Genomic DNA, 14,476 nt, shown 5'->3' with positions numbered 1-14,476 from the left:
ACCACTCTCTAGTAGAAATATAAATGCAAACCACAAATGGAAATGACATATGTAACCTTAAAGTTTCTAGTAGGCACATTAAAAGAAATGTTAAAACAGTAAAATTAATTTCAATAATGAGTGTTATTTAACCCAATATAGTCAAAATATTATCATTTTGACATGTAATCAACAAAAAATTATTAATAAGATTTTCTTACATTATTTTATTTATATTAAGTCTATGAAATCTGGTATATGTTTTATACTGCAGCACATCTCAATTTGTATTACACACATTTCAAGTCCTCAATGGACACTTTTGGCTAATCACTGCCATACTGGACAGCACAGCTGTCAATAAATAAAGCTTTACTGAAGAAATGAAATTAATGTAATATATAATCACAGTATTCCAATCCAATATTCAGAACCACTAGAAAAAATGCAGACATCAAGCTGCATAAGTTTCCGAATTTCCCTAAAAGTTCTGTAGTCAAGGATGAAAGAATTTAATACATATATCTGAAAACCATTTTGAGGTAAAACTGTTAGTGCTAATTCCTGGTGAGGGGAAGGGAAGAGTTTTAAACTCTTAGAATTTCAGATTTACAAAGAAACTTTCTCTGAAAAATTTTCTTGTGCACCCAGAAATGAACTGTAGTTTTTGATACCATAGTCCTTTCATAATTGTAGAGGAAAAGGAGACTTGTGAGCACATAATATCATTTATATAGTCACTTCTCAGTTTTATAAAAGTAGTTCAATCTTCAAAGCTATAACTTTAAAATAACTGAATTTTCAAAGATTTAAATCTTCAATTTATGTCTAGATCATAAAAAGAGCCTACTAAATAAATCCAAAAAATAGTTAAAAGTACAGCTTTTTTTCCATTTTTTTGCACCAAATGTCCATCAGTTTAGGGTCATTTGATGGTTTATATGATTTTGAAATTTTGTGAAAACTTTATATTACTATTTAATAATTACATTATAATTTGGGGATAGGAAACTAAAGTCACATGTAGATTTCTTTGTGTTTAATTGCACCCTTTCAAAAATAGAAATAAATGAAAAAAATTATTAATGTAACATTAAAATTAAATGTTTTATGCACAAAAGACAGGTAATGTAAAGAAAATATTTCTTAGGAAAGTATGCTTTCTCTTTGATCTAACTCATATCTTGTGTCATTACCTTATTTTCTACAAGTCCTGGTCTTACTGAGAACTGTGTCCTGTGGAATTCCCTGCTTAACTTCCTCTCCTATTCCAGAACAGTGGGGGATTTCTTTTTTTCTCACTGGATGAGAGCTAGGATGAAGTTTAGCAAAGTATTAAACAAAAAGGAACTCTAGGCTTAGGCCAGTATGGACTGGTAGGAAGGGAAACTTAAATGTCGGGTCCTAAGAAGCAGGTGGAGAACAAATCTGAGCTCTTAACCATGTGGTGGCAATTAAGGACCACCGGAAGATGGAGAGGGTTTAGAAGTTAGAACTGAGAGGCGCAGTGCTTTGGAGAGGGAAACTCACTGCTTAAGGAAGCAGAGGACTGAAAGGAGGAAGAAAGGCAAGAACGTAGCCTACAAGACTTACAAAGTTTCATTTGCCATCAATTTAGTTTATTTAAATGTACTTATTTCAATGAATTATGGAAGCTCACTTCATATTCCTGTAACAATTTTATCCTATTATTTTCTAAAGGCTAATAATCCTATATCTTTGTATCTTTCTGCATGACTCTCATAATCCAGTACTTGATTGCTCTCATCTGAACATCCTCTAAGCTTGCTTTCTTTTCTGAACTGTTGAGGATTTGAGTACAAATCACAATACGTATTAGCGTTTAGCTACAGCTGAGTGCAATAAGAAGAAAATCCAGTCGTTCAAACTTTAACTTGCTCTTATAAAAGATCTTTTTTGTGTGTTATAGCTCAATTTTTAAAATAAAACTTCATGCTGGTCCTGATCAGTTTTTGGCCCTCCTTGACCCTCTATTCTCTCTAAGCTTTGAAGGACACTTTTATGACCAGTAGTAAAAATATACTTCACAGTAACCTCATATAATAGATTGATGCAATTATCCATCAGTTGGTTGATAGAGAAAAATAGTTCATGGGATTACCTACCTAAGCACAAAAAAAATATGGTAATCTCAGGTCTTCATTTTGATGCTTAGATTAAAGATCCAGCCATCTCCCAAAGTAGTCCAGCAATTCTCATGATGTCAGTCCAACGGAACAAGTTCTCAATGTCTAGAACTCATTATTACTTTCTACACATCACTCTCTCAGTACGTAAAGTTCTGGCTACCCTTCCTTTTGTAGATATAAGTGAGTAGAAAGCATTTGAAAGTAAACGGGAGGTGGTGACAAAGAGATTGACTCACACTAAGAGGCACATGAGATGAAAGTAAACATCAAAAGGCTCTTGTATTAATTTACAGTGAGAAATATAACACCACATATACAAAAAATATTGTGTTGGCTTGATCAAACAGTTTTTTTACTTGTGGTCCAACCACACGGAAATCAAAAGGTAATTTTGTGAGCACGGACTCAAAACAACAGGATATAGATAAATCAAATCTTCAATGCATTGTTTCCCAAGATGTGTTATGTTCTGCAAGATGTTTTGATAGTGCTCTCAAAACAACAAAATGTTCAGTAATCAAACATATTTGAGAAATGCTGAGTTAAACCAAGGTAAACAGCTTTCGTAAGTGAATATTTACTTTGGCCTGAAGATGTAGATTGCGAACCTCCGAGGGCTGACATAGGCAGCTTTTCCAAAATGTATTTGACCCCTGTCTTTATAGAATACTTATAAATATCTCATAAAACAATATTATCCCACAGAGACAGTTCCAGAGTCACCGACCATATATTTGCTTGATATATAATCTCACCATAGGGATGAACTTGCCAATGGGCCTAATGTGCTTGAAATGCGAGGGTTAAGCCCTGCATCATTCACTCTAGGGACATACTTACCATGAGAACTGAAATAATCCATCAACTATCTGAGTCTCCCTTTCCCCTTTTCAGTGCTTGGGTGGGCACTACCAATAAAAACCTATGGTATTCTCCTTTTTCTATAATTTTATTTAATTTTACTAGAAATTAAGATATTAAAGAGTTTACAACATTGGCTTGCTTGCCTACAAGTAATTCCATCTTCTTCAGATGATTTTGAACACCTTTATTGTAAGTTACAAGTTGATTTTAAAATATGACTCTAAATGACTCTGTTTGCTTCATTTTCAATTTTTAGAGTCCTGCCACACTAAAATATATAAATGCTTATTAAAAGTATGTAACCAGAAAATAATGTAACTGTGGTACACAGAATAATGCTCCCCCCTCCCCGTGTCTTTATACTAGTTCCCAAAACTTGTGACTCTGTTACCTTTCATGGCAGAAAGGACTTTGCAGATATAATTAAGTTAAGGATCTTGGGATGGAGAGATTATCCTGGATTATCTGGGAGGGCCCCACGTAATCACAAGGGTCCTGATGACTGGAAGAGGAAGGCAGGACAGTCAGAGCCAGAGGAGACATGAAGATGGAAGCAGAGGTCAGAGCAATGTGATTGCTGGAAGGGGGCATGAGCCAAGGAGCGTGGGCAGCCTCTAGAAGCTGGGAAGTCAAGGAAAGGACTTCTCCTCTAGAGCCTCCAGGTGGAGGCTCTGCTAACACTTTAGTTTTAGACCCATAAAGCCCAATTCGGACTTCTGACTTTCAGATAATAAATCTGTGTTGTTTTAAGCCTCTAACTTGGAGGTGATTTATTAAAGCAACAATAGGAAATGAATACCATAACCAAAGCTTTTGGAGATATCTGCCCCCTATACACCTGATCTTTTGCCACCCGTATCCAAATATGACCCTCTGGGATCAACCCTGAATAATACTCTGAGTCACAGTGTCTTTCCATCCTTTAAAACCCCTTTGGAGATTCCTATGAATCTCATTTTACAGTCCTATAGAAACCTTTAGGATTCTTAAGCGTTTTCAATAAACATTAAATAAATCATTGAATATCTCAGAAAGAGATTAATGTAGTTAGCAAAAAAAAGGAAATATATTAAGTAAAGATGACATCTAATTAAGAAATGGAGACTAATTAATTTTTGGAGACTCTGAAGTAGAAAGAACTCAGGTGAACTGACCTATGCTAAACAAATTTACAAGAGACCTGATATAAACCAAAATGTCAATTCGATGATTTAAATTTGGGAGATTTCTTTCCAGTGATTAAAGAAAGTCCACAAGCCAGGAAACCTTCTCAGTATCAGATCATCTGGTAGATTTCCCTTTCCCCTCTCCCCCTACCTCCCAACTCCTCCACAACGACTTCATAGAATGTAAAAAAATAATAATAATAATAATATTAATAAAAAAATAAATTAAATAAATAAATAAAACTAGGGGTCTTCAAAAAGTTTACATAGAAACTTGCATTATCTCTTAATTTCATTTTTCCATGAACTATTTGAAGTCCTTTCATGTATTTATACACATCTTGTTGGTTCTGTTTCTCTGGAGAACTCTCACTAAGACACTGTCCCACAAGAGAGGACACCTCTCCCCGTGATCAATATGTTCCTGTCCCCTAGATCCACGGTCTCTATCCTAGATTCTTTGGACAATGTTGAAGATGTTAAGACCTTCTATGTTTTTTTGTTTGTTTGTTTCCCCCTCTCAACACCATGTAATAATTACAACATACAAGATCTTGTGCTCAGACAGGGCAGCAGACAATTGGTCAGGTCAATGCTCTGACATTGTTGTTACTGTACAATATAATTCAGCTTGTTTATCTGTTTCTGGGAATATTGCCACACAGATGCCCTCTGAGAACTGATTTCTTGGTTATTCCTCAAGGTGTGTAAATTTTAAAGATGGCTGATTTCATCCATTTTGTGTGGATTATTTTGAGTTTTAAAGTCACAAGTTAACCTTATTTTCCGGTCCCCACGTGGCACACCTCGTTTCCCCCTTTTTGTGCTGACAGCAGTGTCATGCTTATTCAAACCTATCAATACAAAATTAAGAGCTTTAAGATTAATTACACAGTAAACTTTAAGCAGAGGCAGAATTATAATATAAAACTCGAGGCTTATTCAATCAAATTTAGTGCATTCACATTCAAGGGAGAAACAAGCAATCCAAAAGCAGATGTAAAAGAATTCTCTGACCTTCTTAAAAATTCCTTGCCTTGCAAATAGGTGAGCAGCAATAGAGTCTGGCAGGCCAGATGAGGCCAGAAGGGGTGGTCGCTGAGTTGAAGCAATCTGGCAGCTGCTTCTGGCTGAGGCCAACAAGCCCTTAAAACCGAATATTACGCCATAGAAAGAGGACCCAGAAAATGCTGGGGGCTCAGACAGTGAAGAGGAATCCTGCCAGAGAGGAGGATAAGAGCAAAGTGGCAGAATAAGAAAACAGCTGCACCATCAAACAATCAGGGGCCCTCTGATCCCTGCACAGTGGCCCTCTGCCCTCTGCCCTGGTTTAGGGGTGGGTCCACAGAACGTAGGAGGCTTTGGACTTCCAGGGGTTGTTTCTAACTAGAAAGAAGGAGTTGGTCTGCAAATGAATACTGTTCCTGGATGATACCTGTGCAGGGTTCAGCTTGCCCCACTTTCTTGTCACAGGAAGTAAGCTGCCATAAAAGAACCTTTAGAATAGTGATTCTTTTTGTAATCGTTAGCAAAAGAACTTTTTTCCAAGTGAAATGTTTTGAAGAATGTCAATATATAAAAATAGTTGAAAGCCTATCAACCCTGAACAGCCCAGAGCCCAAACACACGGCCTCCCACTGTGCCCCACCTCCATGGCAGCCTCTGCAGCCCCTCCGTGGAGCTGTGGGGATGGGTGGGACACAGTGTGAAAGCTGCTGCTTCAGAATGGCAGACAGTCTGCCTGTGAAAGTCTGAAAGCATAAATTCAGGCAAACGTGAAAAATAAAAACTCATGCATCATGCCGACAACTTGAAAAACCTATCAAAGTTGAACCAACTGGTCCCTGGGAAACCCAAAGTGTCAAAGGCATCCTTGAATCCCATCACATCAGCAGTCTGCTGCTGGAAATACTCTTATTGCAAAGGCACCTAAGGGCCATGCAATGCCATGGAACATGTCACTTGGAATCCTAAGCCCTGAATTTGAGTCACGACTCTGCTAGTTGCTAGCTCAGTGACCCTGAGAAAACATCTTATATTCTTTGAGCCCTGGCTTTCTCATCAGCAAGAGAAGGATAATGGATTTCTTACCCACTTCACATGGTTATGAGGATCAAATGAAAGAATGTATTAAAGCGGTATATAAACTGTAAAGCTCTGTCTGCATGAAAGCTGTGGACATTATAAAAATCTGCTGTGTAATGAACCATTTCATTCATTCACTCTGCAAATTTTTATTGAACAATACTTGGCCAGCTCCTATAAGATCAGTAAATTGAGCTGATTCTGATGTGACTTCTCTGTACTCCACTGCACAAGGCAACAGTGGAGAGTAGCAACCCACTCCCACGAGCATGATGGGATTCACACCGCCTGTAATGGCTCCTTTCCACCTCCTGCCTGATCTCTGTGACATGCTATCGCAGCTTTCTCACGGGACCTCTTTGCAGTTACTGCTACACTCATTGTCATCTCCCCCACAGCTGGGGCCCTGAGGATCCCTGGTCCCTGCCTCTATGCAGAAAATTCAGAGCCAGCTGACCTACTCATCCCATGACAGGTAGACCTAACTTTCACCACTAACTGGACTCTGGCCACACTGTACAACAGGACTTTCTGCAATGATGGAAATGTTTTATACATGCACTGTTGATAAGGTAGCCATTAGCCACATGTGGCTATTGAGCCCTTGAAATGTGACTAGTACTTCTGAAGAAATAATTGAGTTAGTCAAATCAATTAAATCTAACTGGTCGTGGGTGGCTAGAGAACAGTGTGGCTCTAGAGGAACAGAACAGAGGTCAAGCCTGATCTTTTTAACGAAATCAGGAAAACATATAGTAATTCGTTGGTATCATTTTCAAATGTAAAATCATAGTTTAATTAATAAATAATGGTGTTCCCATGTTTACATAATCTTGTTAAGAGCAGATCGAGTTCCCTGTCCTAATTCAGTCTCAGACAGTGCTTCTCCCAATTATTGAAAGTTGTGAGCAGAAGCCCTTGCCAGACAAGAAGACTGAGCATGCATCTGTGGGATTTAGAATTGTGATCAAATAAAACTAATCTGACACCTATTAATGATGTGCATAATAGCTACGGTGCATGCAGTAATTAGTTATAAAGGGTAAGTCATTCTCATAAATGACTAAAATTAGCATAACTTTTACACTGTTTGTTCTCTGGTATTAACAAATTATACCAATATTCTCAGCTTCCCTGAATTACTTATAAATGTTCATACACTGCCCATCCCCAGCATCATTAAAAGATCGGAATCTTGACTCCAAAGCAATTGCTGCACATTTTATCTCAGTGTTTTCCCCCCACCTAATACAACCCAAGGCTGAGGTGGTTGGCGCTCCTGGCCATACTGCCAAGTTCTGCCTCTCTCCATCCTACCCTTGAGATGTGGCTGAGCAGCGCAATTATCACTGAATCCCTCTTGAAGTTTCTGTCAGAGAGGGGCTGGCGGCAGAAACTCAGAAGTAGATTGTGAACGGACAGCTCTACCTGATCACCACACATCAAACTGAGAGTTGGAGTGGGGGGAAAGTTGGACTCTGGGCAAGGGCAGCCATTTGGAGCAGCCAGATGTCTACTGGAGTGTTGAAGATGGACTCTGGGGAATGGACAGATGGCAGTTCAGGGGCAGAAGGGAATGGAATGAAGTCAAAGAAGAGAGTGCAGCAGCTGAGGAGAGGACCTTCACTCTTGCAGAGTGGGGTCCTGGTCCTGAGGCCACACCTGGCAGAAGCTGTGGCCTGTGTGCACGTGTGCCATGCTGAGCAGTCCGTGGTAAGTTGCTTCTAGTGGCCCTAGCTCTGAGACAGCTTTCACATGGACGAACAAAGAACATCACTGCAGTCTTTGATCTCTTGGAAGATCAGAGGAAGAGTGGGGGCACTAGGTACCTGAATGTGGATGGAGAGGATAGGGTAAAGGGGAAGGCTGGAAAGCCCAGGAAAAAGAAAGTTCATGGTTCCCTCCAGCTGGAGAAACTGCAGGAAACCTGCTGCATTTGCAGGAAATAGTAACTTTCATGGCAGGTGTTGTGTGGTATGTACTTCAAGTCCAACCTGGGCTGGCCCTCCAGGCAGATTTATATGATTTTCAGGGAAGGAGGTTAGGACTTGAAGGGTCTAAATGGTGCAGCTTACTCACCAAATTTTCTACCCATGGAGGACAAACACTATCCTGCTCAAGGTACACTTTTTCTAAGGTGGAAGCTGTCAAGTTCTATTATTCCAAGGTCCAAAAAAATAAGGGTAACTGGGGAGGAGTTTGTCAGGGCTTGTACTAACCACAATCCTTCTCTCTCTGCTAGGACCCTCTCTATCTTCACAGTTTTCAGTGTGACTCTGAAATTAAATTCCAATAACATCAACAACAACCCACATTCACTGAGAGAATTGTGTAAGCTTCACTAAATGCCCCCCCACCATGAAAGACACACACACACGTACACACAGCCCCACAGCTGTTTCTGCCATCAAAGCTCATGCTGCTTCTCTCAATCCCAGACTTGACATCACATCATTCTTTCTTGGAACTCTTTTCAATTGCCATCTTTACCTCCATGACTTGATACACTCGTAGAAGACAAGTTACTAAATGCCCGATCATCTCCTTTCCTTTGTGCATGGCTTTCTCAAACTTCTCTTGGCTATAAATAACAAAACTCAGCTTTAACGTGGCTTCGGCAGGATGCCCTCTCAGGATCTCTGCAGCACATCTCTCTGCACGTCTGCGTGCTCTCGTGCTCTCTCTCCTCTCCCCCTCCCCTAGCCCACAGCACGGCTACGGCACAGCTCTGGACTTGACATCTCTCCACTCACAGGGCTGGCTCAGCCAGAAACTAGCACTTCTTTGTCTCAACTTAAAGAAGAATTACCTGGCTCAGCTCAAGTTAGAATTGAACCTTGGCTGAATCAGTGGATACCATAAGCTCAGGTACTCATAGAAAAAAGATGAATAGTGGGGGAGGTGGGGAGGGCAGGGCAGGGAGAGTGACAGTCCTCAGAGAAGACAGATGTGAGCTGGACAGACACTTGGAAACAAGTTTATTGCAGTGAGATACTTCAGTGTTATGGTATAGACTTTCTTTGACCTTGGGGAATAGTGATCATCTGAGGGAAATGGTTAATGGACTTCTGTGGTCAACACCCAAGGACGTGTTCACTTGGAGAACTTGCAAACGAGTTAACCAAGGATTGCAAACAATCCTGACAACGCTTGAAGTCGTGAGAACACTTTCTTGGGATGTTCCCAGGAGACACAATATAGATAACCGAGTGCTTGAGAAGGGAGGTAACGGCCTTCTGCTCTTGAGAAAAGTATAACAGAATGTATGCATTAATGCTTATCTTGCATGCACTAGCTTGCTAAATGTAATAAAAGCTGTAACAGCGGCTGGGTCGGTGCTACTTGCCTGACAGAGCAGTGGCCCCCCGCTCTTCATCTGCATCTCGTCAGCTGTCTCTTCCTTCGCGTCTCCGATCATTTTAATTAACAATCATCACTGTAGGTGAGCAAAATACTGAAGTAGGGGATGAGAAAACCTTTATCTTCTGCATGGTTTTACCTAAGACTGTCTCCATTACCCCCAACTGACTGAGACAAAAACTGTGTGCAAAGAAATTTGGTTCTGCCTGATCACATGCACACAAAGAGACAGAGTCTCAATTCCTTTTTAATCAGGTGCTACTTTTTATTCCCCTGAGACCAAGAGGTCCCTTGGAAGGGAGATGCTACTTATACTAGTGTCCTCAACCTGAGAGATTATTGTGTCTTCCCTTCCTTTCAGGGAATCTGAGAAAGCCTGGTAGGAGGAGGTGGCTCAGAAAGCGGTGTGGGGGCCTTAGAGATTGTATGAAGGGGAGATTAGCTGATGTTCTACCCCGGGATCTTTGTTAAAGTTTCCTGTCCTAGTGATTAGGCGATTAAGTAACCAAAATGTCAGTTGCAATTAGTATTATTAGTTACCTTTATCAGACTCTAGCAGAGAAAGTGAGGACCGAACACCCGAAGACTAGGCTCCCCTTCCAGAGCTGCGGAGAGAAAGCAACTCTGAGCTGCACCTTTGATGTGCGCTCCTTATGACTAAGAAGACACCAGCACAGAAACCGTTCTGTGGGAAAACTTTAAATAAAGAAGAGCCTTGTCTCCTAGGAAACCAATTCACTCCTCCTCATTCTCTGTTCAAAAAGACGGCCAGCTTTCCCTTTTTTCATCCCCATTCCCAGCACCACTTCTTCAAAAATCTCAGTCTAACAAAGCAAGCAGGCATTCTTGCTTTGTTAGGTGAGTGTAATTTTCTTAAGCCAAATAGTAGCCAGCCAAGGTCCACCACCATTTCCAAGTTCAGAATCCATTTGAAAAGATATTTGAGATGTAGAAATTCAGGCAGCTGCTGAATAATCATTAGATATGACAAGGAATACAGACTGTGAATAGAAAGACAGCTGGGACTTACCCATATGTTTTCCATAGGGTAGAATTTAGCAAATGACATCTCTATTACAAGGGGTCTTGTTCCTTATATCTCTTGTAAGCAATTTCAGTGATGCTATGACCTCAAGGCACAGTGTCTACAGGAGCCTTCATCTACTCATTTATTCCATATGATCAGGCACCTGTTATAAGCCAAGCACTAGTCAGGGCACTAGGGGGATAAAGGTAAGGAAGCAACAATTAAGGAGCTCACAGTGTAGCAGAGGAGACCAGCACATAAATCAATATATTATCTACTAAATAAAGAGGTGAGTGCAAGCTGCAATGATGGCACAAGAGAGGGTCAACTCTGCTGGGAATAATCAAAGAAACTTTACAGAAGACAGAATCTTCACTTTGGGACCTTAAGAATAAATAGAAGTTTGTCAAGACAGTCACTGGTGGGGGTGGGGGTTCTCGGGGGTAGGAAGACTTCCAGACCTGGGAGGCAGCATATGCAGAGGTGTAGAGGCACAAAACTCTAAGGTGCAATAACGTAACCACCAGCGAGTAATTCAGTAATGTCAGCACCAAGGAAGAAAGGAAGAGAGGTGATCAGAGAAACAGGAAGGCACCGGCTTACGGAGGATATGGTTTGTCTTTGTTGAGCAGTTCAGATTTTATCCCACAAGGGAGGGGGTGCCGAATTATCTGTGTCCCTGAGAGCCATTCCTGTTCCTCCCATGCTCTGTCCTATATTGCACGAGTTCGAGATCTGGCAATACATTTCCCAGATCCCTTGTCGGCTATATTTCAGTTTAAAGTCCACCAATTTGGGATCCTTCCAAATTCAGTAGGTAGAAGGAAATCAAAGGCCACCATTATTCCTCCAACAATGACAGGCAGATGTGGGAGCTTTAACACATTTTTCTTGTTCTGCTGTTTGTAAAATACCCATTTTGGTGCTATAGGGAACAATGAACATCAGCAGTGGTTTTCTAAAGTCCTTAACCTGGACAACGATAGCTGCTTCCTTTATCCACAGAAGGCTTCTATCACCTTGTAGAGCCACTGGCAGCCTTTTCTGACCTACAGTCCTATAGCCTTTCCAATGTTTTGTTAGCACCAGTTTGCAGTATTAACTTCATCTCTGCTTAAAATGCTTCATGTGGTTTCTGTTTCCCTGATCCAAACCCTGACTGGGGCATTTTAGAGGATGACCCTGGTGGCTTGTGAAGAAAGAATTGAATAGTGAGAGGACTGGGGGATAAAGCGACAGATTATTCCAATAATACAAAGAAGAGATAATGAAGCCCAAAATTAGGACAACGGCTATAGAAATAGAGGAGGAGAATGATTAAAAGAAAAATTTAGGACGTCTGACCATTTGGACGGAGGAGTAAAGTAAAAGAAGTTTAGGAAGCACTCAAGCTTCTAGTTTGGTGATTACATTGGTGGTGAAAAAGAGAAAATACAGAACAAGGAGGAGGCAGAGAAAGATCTGATGAGCTTTACAGATGACGAATTCAATTTAGGGTGTGTGAAGTTTCTGGTCTAGATATTAAGCAGGCAGTTGGATAAATAAATCGGAGGGTGGGGGATTTAGGCTGAAAGTATTTCTTTTGTAGACCCGGTCATTGAATCATGAGAGCAGGTGAAATTGATTAATGTGCATAGCATGAAAGAAACAGAAAGTTAAAGAATGGGTCTTGGAAAACATCAACAGTTAAGATCAAATACAGAAGAGAATCTAGCAAAAGAGACCAAGAAGGAGTAAACAGAGGTGGAAGAATCTAGAAAGCATAGCATTAAGCAGGAGGAAATCATCTGAAATCACAGGTAAAGAAGTGATGATGACATAGATTGTAACTGATGGAGGGCGTCAATTTAAAAATATAGGAAGGACTCCAATGGACTATTTTTATTTATTCAAGCATTATTATTTGTCACGGTTACACTTAGGTGGCTGTTTTATGCAATGTGGAAATGAAGGGATGTTCCTTTGTTCTTTGCAGCTTCACCTTTTCACCAAGTTTTATCTGTTCCTCTCTTCCTCTTTCGTCCTAAAGTCATTTTTCCATTTTCTCACTGCTTTATCCCTCATTTTATTCCCAGTGCTCTTCTGAGGGTGGAGCCAATGTATTTTTGCCTTTACAAAAAAGAGTTCCTACTCACGTCTTCCAGACACATGGTCTGCATTTCTTTAGCCAGACAATCTGATCAAGGCCTCATGGACACCAGGCCCATGCAATTGTGGTGTGTAGCCACTCACAGAACTGTGGGGTCAAACACTGGCAAATAGTCTTCTAGGGTTGTGTCGAAATCAGTTTAATTGGTCATGACCAGACTGTTTTTTAAAATGAAATAGAAGAGAGTAAAACAGAATAGAGAATACAAGCAAAGGTAAATATTATTTCATAAAACGTTTGTTTCAGCGATAGGTCATATGTGTGAGTTTCAATTTTATGCATGGTGTGTGTGATGAGTCACAAAGTAAATGATGGAACAAGATCTCATAAGTGTAACATGAAAAAGAACTACCCAGGGGGACCTAGTTCTGTCTCAGTTTGCATTCTCCCCCACCCCCCTGCCCCCGCAAGCAGGCAAGGTCCCAGGTGCAGACAGTTATTTGGTCCTAGCAAACAAAAGTGAGAAAGCAGGGGAAGAGAAATAAGGAAGTGTGAAAAGCAAATCACGTGTGCGTGAGATCGCTTTTTACCATTGTGGACACCTGGGCCTCAGTCCTTCTGGGGACACTCTGAAGAAACATGTAGAATGTGCCCTAGAATTGTCCCACTAGAGCAGAGGTTGGCAAACATTTTCTGTAAAGCACCAACTATTAACTATTTTCCACTTTTCAGGCCATGCAGTCTCTGTTGCAACTACTCAACTCTGCCATTGTAACATGAAAGTAGCTATAGACAATAGATAAACAGATAGGTGTGACTGTGTTCCAATAAAACTTTTTTTACAAAAACAGGTGGGCTGGATTTGGCCCACAGGCAGAAGTTTGCCAGCCCCCACACTAGAGCACAAAAGGCTGAAGCATTCTTTTTTCTACCAATTCCTATGCCCATTTGTTGAGGATTGCTCTGAGTATACCCTCCCCCGACTTCTAGATGTTCATAGTCACCAAGAAAGCAGTATCAATGGATGTCCAGTGTGTGCTTGATGTACGACACTAGCTGGCAAGGACACATCAAAGTGTGCTGAAGTCAGGTGGGCGAATGGGATACAATGGAGTTCGTCACAGATACCTGGCTACGGGGACAAATAAAGATTATGGAATTCCTGAGAACAAACTCACATTTTCATTTACTTACTGAAATGACCGTATGAGGCTGTCCTAAGTCCTCACTCATTCTGCCCATGCCACCTTTTTCTGTGAAAATATTAAAATCGGGTGGTTTTATATTTGTCATGACCCATTTCCTAATGAAATTAGTTGCTGGATTTTAGAGATTTTTCTTTTAACTCTTCAGTTAGCTGTGTATTCCACTTTCACACCTAGGCTGCTTTCATTCTACCAATTCAAATCATTTTCTCTTAAAACTGTCCCCACAGAGGAATCTCATCTGATTATTCTTACCCAGTCTAAAAGACAGTCTCTCTCATGCTTTTAAACTAATTTTCCTTTCCACATGCTTTCCTTCTTTCCCCAAATGGATACATCCAATTACTCTCCTCTTGGGTATTTTAATTTCACACATTTTTGTACACTTAGAAAAACCATAGATTGCACTACGTTTACTGGCAAATCATCAAAAAGCATTTAGATGAAAGAAAATTTTTGTAAAAACATATCTTTTGTAGCTCCATAAGCCTGAAATTATTCCTTGTTTTAAACCACATAACTAGAGGAGAGGAGGAAAACAAAGTTTCACA

Source organism: Cynocephalus volans, chromosome 12 (genome assembly GCF_027409185.1).
Source record: "Cynocephalus volans isolate mCynVol1 chromosome 12, mCynVol1.pri, whole genome shotgun sequence".
Classification (NCBI taxonomy): Eukaryota; Metazoa; Chordata; class Mammalia; order Dermoptera; family Cynocephalidae; genus Cynocephalus; species Cynocephalus volans.
The sequence above is the reverse complement of the archived record's forward strand: the minus strand, read 5'-3'. Positions refer to the sequence as shown.